Genomic DNA, 14,689 nt, shown 5'->3' with positions numbered 1-14,689 from the left:
CCAAGCACTGGTGCAAACTCTATCTCTAGATTATCTGAAAAAAAAAAAAAAAGGATATTGTCTCATATGAAGTAGTAATTCATCAACATTTATTGAGTATCTTTTGTGAGCAGATAATGGTCAAAGGTGAGTTGATCATATTCTTCAATTTACAGCAAGTCATAGAATTATTGTCTGTGTCAATTCTTCACATCTAAACCAAAGGAAAATTCAAGAGGAAGAGGATTTGGGGGGTGGGAGGGCGGAGAAGATAAAACAAAGCATGTATAGAAAGACCTTTTGCCTGAATGATTTAAGAAATTGTCTTGCACTTCAGCTTTTGTGAGGCAGGACTACTTATATCCCCAAAACAAACAAAAACCAATATTCTTTCCTGGGTACATATGTGTCTCGGATGAAGGACCCCCCCACCCCCACCCCTTGTCATTCTCCCCTCCCAACTCAGCTGAAACTAGCCTTCAATTTGATGTAGTTCTCAGGTTAACATGACTTTGCTTATAGATATTACACTGAAAAACAAAAAAAAAAAAAAACCCAAAACAACAACAACAACAACAAAAAAAAAACCCTACCTCCTATCCAAACAAATAAACACTCTGCTAAAAATGCCCTGGATAAAACAGAGGCTTTGAAATTTTAATTTAAAGGACAAAGAATGGTTGAAGAGTTACAAAGGGTGGTTCATCTATTAATTAGCATTTTGAAGCTAGTGATCATAGGGAATAACAACATTCTCAAATCCACAACTCAGTGAACAGCAGGATATGATAACAATCATTTACTTAAGACTAACACTTACTTCAGAAGCTATTTTGTTTCTTCTTTCCATCTTTTTCCTTTTATCACCTTTTCCATTTGTATCCATGCTTATCTTTTTCTTTATGTGTCCTAATACCCAAAGCTCAAAAAGTGAAATGGGCTGCCTCACAGATAATGGTTTTCCCTCATTGGAGATTTAAGATTCTTAAGGGAGCCTGTGTTGAACTAGATAATTTTGAGGTCCCATCCCAACTTTGAAATCCAATGATTTTATGATTCTGTCTTTTGCTCTTCTTCTTCTTTGTGTTTGTTTGACTAGATAACCTTTAGAAGTTTCTTTTAACTTTAATTCTTTAGTCTCCTTTCTCTTCCACCTCATCTATCTAAACTTCTCTTAACTGGCTATAACATGTTATTGAAATCTATTTAATCTATTTTATTGGTAAAAATTTCTGATATTATAAATTATTTGTTTAAAAATTGTTTAAAAATCTCTCAGAAAATTCTAAAATCATTCTACATCTGCATGTATCTATTGATTTCTTGCCACAGATTCATAGAATTCTTAGACTTGGAAGTTCCTCAGTGGCCAACATACCTGGAAGAAATTTTCCTTTGTAATAAATACATCTGATACCAATCTTCTCCTTAAAAATATACCTGACACCAATCTTTCTCTTAAAGATGTTTAGTAAGGAGAAACAGATCACTTTTAAGGCAATCTATGTACTTTTAGATAGTTCTATTTGTTAAGAAGTTTTTTTTTTCTTATTGATATCAAATCATTTGTTTATTTGTAGCTACCACTGGCTTCAGAAAAACTGAGATCTGGGAAAGACTAACATCTTCCACTATATCACAAGTAAAGTCATCACAAGTTGTCCTGATCTTTATATTTCACTACTGAACCCTGATGACTCTGGAGGAGAAAGTGAGTCCAATGATTTTTCACAATACTGCCTTACTTAAATCCAATTCACTTGTAAGTCAAGACCACCCTCCTGATATCACTGGTTCTCTTTGAGAAGGAAGGTTGAACAACAGCAAACAATTCCCACCCATTGCTGCTCCCTGTTCTTTTCTGTAAGATCAAAGAGAACAAGTTTCATTCCTCTTCTATGTGGCAGACCTTCAGATACTCAAAGAAAACTATCACTAAATCCCTCCACTAGCCTTCTTTTCTCCTGGTGAGACTCTCCACAATTCTTTCAAGTGATCCTCATGTGAACTAGGTGCAAAGATGTTTACCATTTTATTTGTCCTCTAAATCTTCTCTCGGGCAGCTAAGTGTATAGATCTGAAGTTAGGAGGATCTGAGTTCATATCTGATCTCAGGCATTTGACACACTAGCTGTGTGACCTGCACAAATCACTTAACCCTTTTTCCTCATCTATAAAGATGAGCTGGAGAAGGTGATGGCAAAACACTCCAGTATCTTTGCCAAGAAAATCCCAAATGGAGTCACAAACAGTCAGATACAATTGAAGAACAGATATTTATTCTGCGGTAATCAGGCATGAATACAATGCACTAGATACCATCTGACCAAGGTAGAGGTCAGAGGGACTGTAATGTCTTATTACCAAAAGCCATTTATGTGAGGATCAAATAAGATAACTATACTTGCTCAGCATAGTTCCTGGCACATTGTAGGCACTTAATAAATTCTTGTTTCTCCACCCACCCACCTCCTCCATTAATGAAACCCAAGATCATATCAGGCCTTTTACCTTCCCCTTCACATACTCAACTTATCTTGATCTAAAACTGTCATATTCACTTTTTTTGGCCAAACAATTCTTATTGCTTGCCATCTTATGCTTGCAAACACAAGTTATCTTTCCTGAATTATGCCTTATTAGATTCAGTCCAGTGCTCCACTCTTCCAAGGTCTCATTGAATTCAGACACAGGTGTGTCGTGTGGGGTTAGGGTGGAAGCAATTGAATTAACTAGTCAGTAACTTTTAGTTGTTGTTCTCCTGTATTTTTTAGAGGACCAATGATAAGATGGGTAATGTTTTGACTTGCTTGTCAACTGGATTTAAATAAGGCAGAGTTGCCTTTTGATAGATTTAGAGTTTATAGATCATCTAATCCAACCTCGTCATTTTGAACATAAAGTTCCAAGGGGTTAAATGAAGTTGCCCAAGGTCAAAAAAGTAGCAGAACTAGGATTTTAATCCTTATTCATTAGCATCAAATTCAATATTTCCATGGTTTCTAGTATCCCATTGATTGATGAATTTATGACTTTTAACTTTGTTCTGGGCCCAAACCATGTCAGCCTTCTTTTGTTTTGGCCTTAATAATCTATTCCCTAGACTTTAGAGTACTCTGGTCTTCCACTACTTCAGGGAATCCTGGAACATAATAAATTTGAATGAACCCTAAGCATCATGAAAGAATCAAATTTCTTTATTAGTTGAAAGTTAGGTGTCTCTAAAGTGAAATAATTCTAACCACACAAGATTGTCATTTTTGAACATATAAAATACTACAAATATCCTTATTTCAGATAAGCAAATATTTAAGAAAATAGCACATTCTTTCCAGGATACTGCAAGGCAATATTTAAATCCACAAGATTTGAATCTGTTACCAATAGACGCTGTCTTCCTTCTGCATGTGATGCTTTCTACTGGTCCATGTCTTGTCTATCTTCCAGTACCTTCATCCTTTTCATGGGGTTTTATTCATCATCCATCCTCTCCTTTCTAATTTCTTCTTCCTCTGATCTCCTCTACCGTTTGCTAACTATAATATTATTTTGGCACTATGTATGATCTCATTTTTATAATTTAAGTATTTCATGTGTGCATCTTATTTTTTTCATTGTGTTGTAAGCTCTTTTTTTTTTTTTTTAGAGTAGGGTTTTTTTCATCTTACACTTGGTACTTAGCATAGAAGCTATACACTTAAGAACTGGTACTTAATATAAATTTGCAGAATGAATAAAATGAATGAATTAATATGCTAAAGTATTGTTCCAAATAAAGACAATGCTCAGTTCCCAAATATGATTTGTGTAAAACCTCTGTGTGGCACGGAATTTTTCTCTTAACACCATAGGTAAGGAAGAGAAAAACAAATAAAGGATAAAGATGAAAAAAAAAAAAAAACAAAACAACTTATGGCCAATAATTTAAAAAAATTAATTAAATTTTTTTTCAATGTATAGGACTGTTAAAAATCATTTCATAGTAATGATTTTGATGGTAAATTTTATCATTATTTTAAGCCTATTTCTCTATTTTTTTCATTTAGAAGAGATTGCATTTTAAAGTGCAATATTATGTTATATTCTGATTAATAAAGTAAATAATACCATATTGCAGAAATTAATTTTTATTCTTAATTTCTATCATGTTATCTGAACTAATTTAAGGGATATCTAACTTTGTATTTCTTCAGATATTTTTAAAATCAGTGGTCTTTTCCTATTCTTCCAATTCAAGAAATTTATTTAACTTCTTATACTCAGTTGAGATAGACTCTTTCTGTCTCTCTCTGTAAATGTCTCTCTGTCTATATTTCTTTCTTTGTTTCTCTATCTTTGTGTGTCTCTCTACCTCTTTGCCTATCTCTACTATCTATCTATCCATCTGTCTGTCTATCTATCTATCATCTCTACCATTTACTTATCTATCATTTCTCTCTCGCTATCGTCTCTATCTCTATCTTTCTATCTATGGGTTGAATGAAGGACAGTATTTTTGATTTCATTGTTATAGGGATCTGCTCAGGGTTACTCCTATCAAAATAAATCTGCATCATCCCTGTGACTAATTGTCTCTGAAAACTGCCTTGTGCATTAAGAGGTTAGATAACTTGTCCAACTAATACATTGTTGGTGGAGTTGTGAATTGATTCAACCATTTTGGAGATTATTTTAGAACTACACCCAAAGGGAATATAAAATTGTGCATACCCTTTGATACAGTAGTGTCATTAATGGATATGTATCCTAAAAAGATGACAAAAAATGGAAAAGGACCCAAATGTGCAAAAATATTTGTAGCAACCCTTTTTTCCCATAAGGACCTGGAAATTGAATGGATGTCCAGTCACAGAATGACTAAACAAGTTATGGTATATGAATGTAATGGAATATTATAATTCTATAAGAAATGATCAGCAGACTGATTTCAGAGAGACTTAGAGACTTACATGAAGTGAAGTGAGTAGAACCAAAAGAACATACATGGCAACAATAAGATTATGTGATAATCAACTGAATTGGACTTGGCTCTTTTCAGCAGTGAGGTGATTCAGGGCAATTGTGATGGAGAGAGCCATCTGCATCCAGAGAGAGGACTATAGAGACTAAATGTGAATCACAACAAAGTATTTTCATCTTAGTTGTTGTTGTTTGCTTGCTTGTTTTTTTTCTCATTTTCCCCCTCTTTGATCCGATTTTTCTTATGTAGCATGATAAATGTGGAAATATGTTTAGAAGAATTGCCTATGCTTAATGTATTTTGGATTACTTGCTATCTAGAAGTGGGGGAGGGAGAAAAATTTGGAACTCAAGATTTTGCAAGAGTGAATGTTGAAAAATGTCTTTGCGTGTATTTTGAAAAATTAAAAGTTATTGTTAAAAAAAAAAAAAACTTGTCCAAAGTCTTATAGGCTATATATGTTAGAATGGGGCTTGAATGCATGTCTTCTTGGTTTTGAGGCTGACTTTCCACCATGCAATGTGGCATATCCATATTTCCATATATTTAAAATAGTTATAGGCAAAAAGCTTTTTTTTTTAAATGAGTTGATATCACTTTAGATGATAGTGTTATTTAAACTATAAGCTTAGTTTTGTTGGTATCTATCATTCATATCTTTCTAAATAATTATAATTTGACAAAGAATAAATGATAATCATGTATCTGCAGTTCAGAAGTGCACAATTATAAAGGGAACAGGAGCACTCTAGCTTAGTTATAGTTTCTGTGGAAATCTGCTATCCTGGCATTCTAAATAAACAAATAAGTCATAGAGAAAAAATGAGGAAGGAGAAGGTTGGGAAAGAACTGGTAAGAAAAGAACAAGATTGCTTAAACCTATCTCTATGTTAGCACTGGGTAGATGATTTTAGTGTAAGGCTAAGTTTTGGTAGAATTTAGGAAGAAATTTTATCTATTTAGGGAGATACTGGCACATATAAATATCTTAAATTCCATATATAAGTAAGTTATTCTACTTCCTTCAAATAAGTTAGGCTCACTTTTTGAAATTGATAAAAAAAAAAAAACAACCCTGTGCTAATAGTTCATTACAATTACATGTTTTCTTTGAAAAATATTTTGATTTATACTGAAAAGAGAATACATCAGGGGTAAAATAAAAACAAGATGTTTTCCTCTTCAGAATAAATGAGATATAACACAGAAACAGCAATGAATCCTATTCTTCTCAATTCAATTTAATTCCATTCAGTGTAGTAAACATTAGGTACCTACTCTATGCCAGGTGCCAATCACAAAAGCATATATGTTATATATTCTCATAAAGTTTATAATCTAATGGATAGGAAGGAAGGAAGAAAAGAAGGAATGAGGAAAGAAGGAAGAAAGGAAGGAAAGAAGGAAAGAAGAAAGGAAGGAAGGAAAAAAAGGAAGGAAAGGAAGGAAGGAAAGGAAGGAAGGAAGGAAGGAAGGAAGGAAGGAAGGAAGGAAGGAAGGAAGGAAGGAAGGAAGGAAGGAAGGAAGGAAGGAAGAAGGAAGGAAGGAAGGAAGGAAGGAAAGAAAGAAAGAAGGAAAGAAAGAAGGAAGGAAGGAAGGAAGGAAGGAAAGAAGGAAGGAAGAAAAACTCAGGGAATTTACAATTTACCACGGAATATAAACTATTTCAATTCACCATGCTAATAGAGTCACAGAATGGTGACCTTCGTATTTTTTTTTTAACTACAAGCATAGATCCATTCTGAATCACTATTTTTCATTGGTACAGACCTATTTTTCATTGTTGTAGGAGACTGCTACTATGAAAATTCCTTCTAGATTGGCAGTTGCAGTGGGCAATTGTTCTGAAACTTAGTTTCTTTGTTCTTTGGGGGACATTGAGAAGTTACCTCATTACAGGGCCATATAGTCAGCATTTGTGAGAGGAAATATTAGAACCTAAATCTTCTTAACTAAGGCCTACTGTTTGTCCAACATATTTTCCCTAAATTATTTGAATAAGCCTTAACATTGTTAATTTTAAAAAAACAATTCATTTTGGGAGAGATTCCATTATTTTTCCTCTAAAAATTCCCTACTATGGTTATTTTCAATGCCTTGCCCATTTTCTTCCCAATTAATGTAATCCTTCTACTCTGAAGGAATAGTTTAGTCCCAATAGTGAATTATTAGAATAGAAAGCTGATTAAATGTCCTCCCCAAGTATAAACCTTGTTAGGACAATTGAGTGGACAAATAAATCTGTTTTTAGAGCAGTTTCATCTCTCAAAGACAATGGACAATCTGACAAATGGACCGAGACAGGGAAGTGCTAGTATATGTTTAACAACTGATTGTTCCCAAAAAACCAACAACAAACCAAAAATCAAACCCTAAAACATTGCTTTTTCATTTTTTGCTTAGAAATAACTACCTGGACCCTCATTTCCTAATCTTTCGACAATTCAGAATAATGGTGTTTATATAATGAAAATCATGCTTTAAAATTTAATCTTCTTTATTAATCTTTTTGTATTTAAGTTTAGACTTTCAAGAAAATAATAAATCAAATTGTGATTTGTAGCATTTGCTGATTTTATAAATGGTTATATTGAAAATTTAACAACTGGTTCTCCAAACACACCCCATCAACAAAAATGAAATACCTTCACAAAAAGAGGATGAGCCCAGCATATATAAGTCTATTTGCTAAGCAAATGATTTGCTATGTCAACTGTGCCTTTGTAACATTTGTGAAACTAGGACAGAAAGAATTTGATATTTAACATAAAAAGAATATTAAGCTAATACTTATAGGCTTTGTAAGGAAATAATAATTCTTAAATACTTAGAGAGAAAATTCTATTTAAATATATTTGACATATATTTATGACCATTATTCATATCAATATAATGAATATTGACTCCTCAGTCCCACTAAGCAGCAGAATATAGATTTTCCCCTAAAAATTCTTTGAAAATGAAAAGAATCCAATTGTGTTACTTAGTTGATGGATACAAAAGAAGGAAGAGAAGAAAAAAAAAGTTTTGCACAGTTTGATACCACCCTTGGGAGAGGGGTGAAAAAAGAACAGTGAAATGCAAACACAGCCTTCTTTTCTCTATGACAAAACTTAATTACATTCATTTTCTTTCCAAATATTCCACCTTAATTTCCTCTTTGGGCAACATTTAATATCTGAGGCCTGTATACACATAGACAAAAAATATATCTGAACAATTGTGATTATGAGTGTTGTGTTAACAGCTACTGCTGTTCTATCAAAACTGTGAACAGAGAATGGGTATTAATTAATGGGAGACATTACTAGGCGGGAAAAGTTGAGAGAGTATTCAATACGCTGTCAAAACAGTAAGTGAATTCTATAGAAAGGGTGTTCACATATCTGACAAAAATCGATCCTGAAACTTTGCTTTTTCATTTTTTTTTTTTTTTGCTTAGAAACAACCCTACCCAGACTCTCACTAATCTTTCAACAGCTCAGAATAACAGTGTTTATGGCATGAAAATCAAATTTATTTTAGTACTGGTGAGATCAACAAAAGCATTGTGAATTAGGGCAGAAAACAGAGATACAGGTACATAATTTGGCTGCCTACTAAAACTATCTCATTTTACTAGGTAGGATCAAAGACCCCCCAAAATTACTGAATAAGATTTGAATTAAATTAGGTCAATATTTGAGTAAAATATGAAGTATTTAAAAATAATATTTTACCATATTAAGTTTTTCTTAAAGCTTTGAGTATAAAACATATATTTGAAATCTCTGGAGGAAAACACAAAACCTACTGTGACATCAAACTATATTTACATTTCAGATCTCAGAAAATTTTTCACAAAGATGATTCAGTATTCACTGAATAGTGCAAAGATTATTCTCCTAGAGAAGAATGAAGACTAAGGAAGGAAGTGTGGAAAGAACATACAATTTGGAGTTAGAGATCTTTGGTTCAAATCCTGGTTCTTTCATTTCCTACTACTAGGATTTTGGGTAATTCACATAATCTCTCAGTAAGTTTATTAAACATTTAGTAAATATCCACTGTGTGCTAGGCTCTGTGCTAAACACTTGGAATTAAAAAAAAAAAAAAAAAAAAAAAAAAAGCAAAAGACAGTTCCTACTCTCAAAGAGCTCACAGCATAGACAGTGCCAGGCCTGGAATTAAGAAGTCTCATCTTCTTGAGTTCAAATCTAATCTCATATACTTAATAGCTGTGTAACCTAGTCAAGTTACCCTGTTTGCTTAAGTTTCTGCCTCTATAAAATGAACCGGAGAAGGAAATAGCAAGCTACACCAGTATCTTTGCCAAGAAAATTCCAAATGGAGTCATGAAAGATTGAACATGATTGAAATGACTGAACAACAACAACAAAATATTAAAATAAAATATATAAAAATACAATGGAAGCCATTTATATTGAACACACTTTTTTTTTTTTCCCCCAGGTTAAGTGCCCCTGCTGTAGATCTTTTGCCATTGTAGGGATACCACTAGAGTACAAAATAATAGCTATCTGACAGTTTTTTCTTTACTTTCATTATGTCACCAACCTGATCTCCATTTTTGATCATAAATCCATACTAATGTCTTTATGTCACTTAACTTGTTAACTACTATTGGTGATGCTATGAATTAGCCCAATCAAATTAGAAAACAATTTGAACTACATTAGAAAATTCATTAAAATATACATATCTATTTGCTCTCTGAAATTTACTGGTCCTTATCAGCAAAAGATCAAAAACAGAGGGAAAGGTTCTATATACACAAAATATTTATAGCAATACTTTTTTATGCTTTCAAAAAGACCCAGAAAAAGTGAGTGCAGAGGAATTGAGTAACATAAAAAATATTTAATATATGAATATAATTGAATATTGTTGGAATATAAGAAATAATAAATAAAAATTCAGAGAAATTTGGGAAGATTTTGTGGACTCAAGCAGAGTGAAGTAAACAAAACCAAGAGAATAATTTATATTGTGATTTAGTAGTTTTTCAGTCATGTCCAACTCTTTGTGACCCCATTAAGGATTTTCTTGGCAAAAATACTAAAGTGGTTTACCATTTACTTCTACAGGTAATATTACAAATGAGGAAACTGAGGGAAACAGGGTTAAATGACTTGCCCTGAGTCACACAAATAGTAAATGTCAGAGATCAGATTTAAATTCAAGAAGATGAGTCTTCCTGACTCCAGGCCTGATACTCTATCTATGTATGATGATATATATATATATATATATATATATATATATATATATATATATATATATATATATATATATATATATATAAATTTAAAGATGCCAAAATTCATTAAAATCTTGTATAAATAATAAAATATAAAAAGTCATTGAAAGTTATTGATGTTTTTCAGATGATTTTTTTCAATAATAATAATATGTTTTGTTTAGTTTTTAGGCATTTGATACTTTCTTCTCTTCCAAATATCTTTAAACTTGTTCCCTTGGTGCACTAACTGGGAATGCAAAGTAAATAATGAAATTGCTTCTGATCCAAAGTATCATATGACCTAATGCAGAGAAATTTAGCTGGCTAACTAATTTGTTCTCTAAATGGATCTTAAGAGAATAGGACATAGGAAAGATATAGTCTGTTGGGAAGATAAGGAGAGACAGGGAAAGCAAGCAGAAGAGATGAAAAAGTCCAAAGCTAAGGGTGGTCTGGGCATGTAAAATAGTGGACAGGGTCCTTGGCCTGAATTTCAGGGGCCTGGATTTATTTAGTTTCACTAAACCATGATTATTATTCATTCTGGGCCATAGTTCCCTCATCTGTCATATAAGGATTAATATTTACCTTTGCAGTTCATCCTTTCTCAAATCCATGCTTCCATGGCCTTACGGCCTGATTCCATCGAAGTCTGACATCTGATTTTAGCAGATAAATGCTGCCTCTCTGCTTGTGCTCTCCTTGTAGCATTTGATTGATAAACTTAAGCATGTAAAATAAACAGTAAATGAGATCAGTTAAGTCATCGTCATATGTCCTCACTTATCTGAGCCTGCTTGGTGACTTTACATGTTAGTGATCTGCCACTTAGTTGCAGCAGTTTACAACCAACTCAGCCAAATATAAAGACAGCCTGAAGGCTGTCAATTTCTACATCAGTGATCCCTAAGACATATATTTCAGGCCATATCATAATTCTTCATTATTAAGAAGCAGATCCTCATGTGGCCTCGTGTAATAGGAGGCACTATGAAACCCAACAAAGAAAGGGAGCTGCTCAGACTTCCTTTCAGTGGGATGTGGAGCCTCCTTCAGTGGATAAAGCATTGGAAGATAAGAAATTTAAAAGAAACTAGGATCATATACAATTAACTTTAGAAACTATGTCAATTGTAAGAGTGTTTTGGGTCAAGGATACAGATTCTGGTATTCTCGGAGGCAATTTTAGATTCAGTGCTAACTTAGGACTAATTTCTCAGAAACTAGACTCAATATGAATATTACCCCTCTCTAAATTGTCAATATAGCAGAATCCATGATGAATATGCAGTCTCTAGCTTGAATCTGTTAATTGCACCAAATAATAAATGCTCTGAGATATAGACAATTGTCCACTATTCTATTAGTTTTAAACTGACACCAGGAACTCATTTTTATCTCCACCCCATCCTGGGGATTATTATGAAAATACTGACCTCTAGTACAAGATTTCTGGGAAAAAATAGCTAATAAAAATGATTGCAAAGCACTTTGAGATGTAAAGTGCTATGTCAATGCTAAATGATAATAATATTTGGGTCTCTAGAGGTGGGAAGCTAGTCATAAATATATGAAAGTGGAATCAGAGACTCACAATTAGCACAGCAATTCTAAGCATTTGAGGAAAATTAAGTATTTTAATATCTTATTTAAATAATTGCTTTTTAAACTACATACATTTAGATTTTAAATGCATCAATGTTTGCCTCAATGGACAGCAGATAAAAAAATGGATAGTAGAGAAAACAAAAGATCAAATAATTTTGGACATATACACCAGCTATTTTCCATGCCTAGATTTCAGTCTCCTAGCTTCCTTGGCTTTTCTTTCTGATACTTCTTAATTTTAGTGACTTCCCTCTATTGGTTATTTTAAAATTATTCCCTCTATAGCTTATTTGTATATAACTCTTTGAATATTATATGTATTCCATTACTTTGTGAGCTCTTTGAGAGTAAGAACTATCTTTTGACTTTTTTTGTAAATCTACTACTTAGCCTGACACTAAATAATAGGCATTTAAATGTATGGGCAACTAGGTGGTTCAGTGGATAGCATATCACTCCTTGAGTAAAGAGGACCTGAGTTCAAATATGATGTTGGGCATTTACTAGTTGGTGATTTTAACCTTATTTGTTTTAGTTCTTCATCTGTAAAATGAGCTAGGGAAAGAAATGACAAATCACTAGAGTATCTCTGCCAAGAAAACACTAAATGCAGTCACAGAAAGTTGGTTTGGAAGCACTCAATAACAGCAACTTAAATGTTTATTAAGAAGTATAGTTTAATCCTTTAAACTAATCTTTATAAGGACCCCCAAAATTTATATAGAAAACAGGTTCACTCAGTTTATTGTTTTTCACCAACTACTAAACTACTAAAAAGTTGTTCTTTCTTTATTTTCAAAGAACATTAATGATTTCATGGGATGATGTTTTGACTTTAACATGAATTGGATTTAAGTGAGGCTGAGTTGCACAAAATTTTCAGGCTTACTCTTTTTCACAGAGTCACTGAACTCCAAAGGCAAAACAAAAGTCGTAATGACTTAATGATAGTTCAGGATGCAGTGAATGACATTGGTATCTGAAAAAGCTTTAAGCTTTCCACAGATCCTGCTTTAGCTGTCTTCATGGTCATTTGAACAAACAAATTTGAACAAAAACATTTCAACCACCCATTCTGCTGAGGGAAATCTCCAAAACTTGAGGTAGATGTTCTTTTTATTCAGGATTTGAGGTTTACCAGTTACTCTCAGTCTGGTTTAGTCCTTCTGCTGAGATAGTTTTTACTGGGGTTTGGCTGCCAGGTATCTTACAGCTTCTTGTAGCCACAAGTGAGAGTTGGATGAAAGTGGACAGTAAAGGTGAATGTGCAGCCCCCAAAAAGTCTTGGCAAGCCTTATCCCAGAAGGGGTAGTCCTCTCTGAGCACACCATATATACCCCATTGTAAAAAAATAGCAATATGTGAAAGAGGATCCTTAAAAACAAACATATTTTATGGAATTGCAGTGTCATACTTTTTAGTTAGCCCAATTAGGGAAATCTTGCATTTGGGCTTCAAAATACAACTGGAAAGCCAAAGGGAGAATGATACAGTGAGCTTGTTTTAAGATGGTAATTAGTAATTAATATAAAATCAAAGTATAGTCTTCTGGGATTTGGCTGTCTAGATGAGACTAAATTACAGGAGGCCCTACGTAGATATCTGAAATGGATTAAACCTTTTCCATTTTAGGAAATGTTTGGGAATAGAACTTAACATAGTTTTCATCAGAGAAGAGTTGAATCTTTATCTTTATCTGGTTTATAACAAATTCCTTCAAGAATAAATTAAGACATAAATATAACCATTATCTTCACCACTAATCACTATTATTTTTTGTTTTATACTTCTTACCTCTGCTCAGCAATGGACCAAGGATCCAAAATATCATAGCTGCTCACGGTTCCTAGAGTAATCAAAGAATCCATTTACTCCCATTTTAGAGACCTCCATTCTTCCAGGTTTGTGAACTAGATGGAAGAACAAGTGACTCATCAAGGGCCTGATCATCAGAGACACTGGCAATAATATTGATGTTCCTTTAAGATATAATTAGACTATTTGGATTCTTGTCTGGAGGTAATGCCTGCACTGTGATAATTGTACTATATTGATTACTATTCTAAATGAACAATTAGGTAACATGCTAAAAGAGTGAGTCCTTTTGAGATTAGAGATGATGTCTTATGTAAACTTTGAATGATGAAATAATAAAAAAAAAAAACAGGTTTTTATCCTAAAGAGATTTACATAGAACTTGAACCCAGACTTACACAGTTAAACAATAAAATCATGTTAGTTCTTCTTTTAAACTGTATACTTGAAAAAATGCTCTATTAACATAAAGGAAACAAGTTTTACAAGTCTATTCTGAAATCTTAGAATTACAAATATAACAAAAATCCAATAAAAACAGATTGATGTAAATGTTATTTCCTATTATTCTTGTTCTTTATCTTTATAATTTAGCAAAACTGATTGTTTGGTGTGTTACTGTCCAGCTATAATGCTCATGCTGTTCTCTCTTTCTAGAATACCCTCTTTTACTATCTTGGACTGCTGATCTCCTACCCAGCCTTTAAATCCCAGATAAAATATTCCTAATTCCAGAAAGTTATTCAGATCTCTATGTTATATTGACTATAGTCTTTACAAGTGGTACCTTAATGTACTTGTACTAATTTTATATGTTAAAGTATTTGTATCTTATCCCTTACTAGGTTTTCAGCTCCATTGGGTATTGACCAGGTCTTAGCTAAACTTTTGTCTTACTTGAGCACTTATCATAATTCACTGTACATAGCAAATGCTTAATAATATTTGTTGAATAAATGAATAGAGTGAATGTTGAGGGATACAGAAAATCTTCTTAATACATGAACTGGGTTTCATTTAGAAGTCTTGTCTAATGAGGGAAGAGTGTTTAAAGTAGGAAAAAAGTCATGTGTTCTTTCTTAGAC

This window comes from Antechinus flavipes, chromosome 1, assembly GCF_016432865.1.
Source record: "Antechinus flavipes isolate AdamAnt ecotype Samford, QLD, Australia chromosome 1, AdamAnt_v2, whole genome shotgun sequence".
Classification (NCBI taxonomy): Eukaryota; Metazoa; Chordata; class Mammalia; order Dasyuromorphia; family Dasyuridae; genus Antechinus; species Antechinus flavipes.
The sequence above is the reverse complement of the archived record's forward strand: the minus strand, read 5'-3'. Positions refer to the sequence as shown.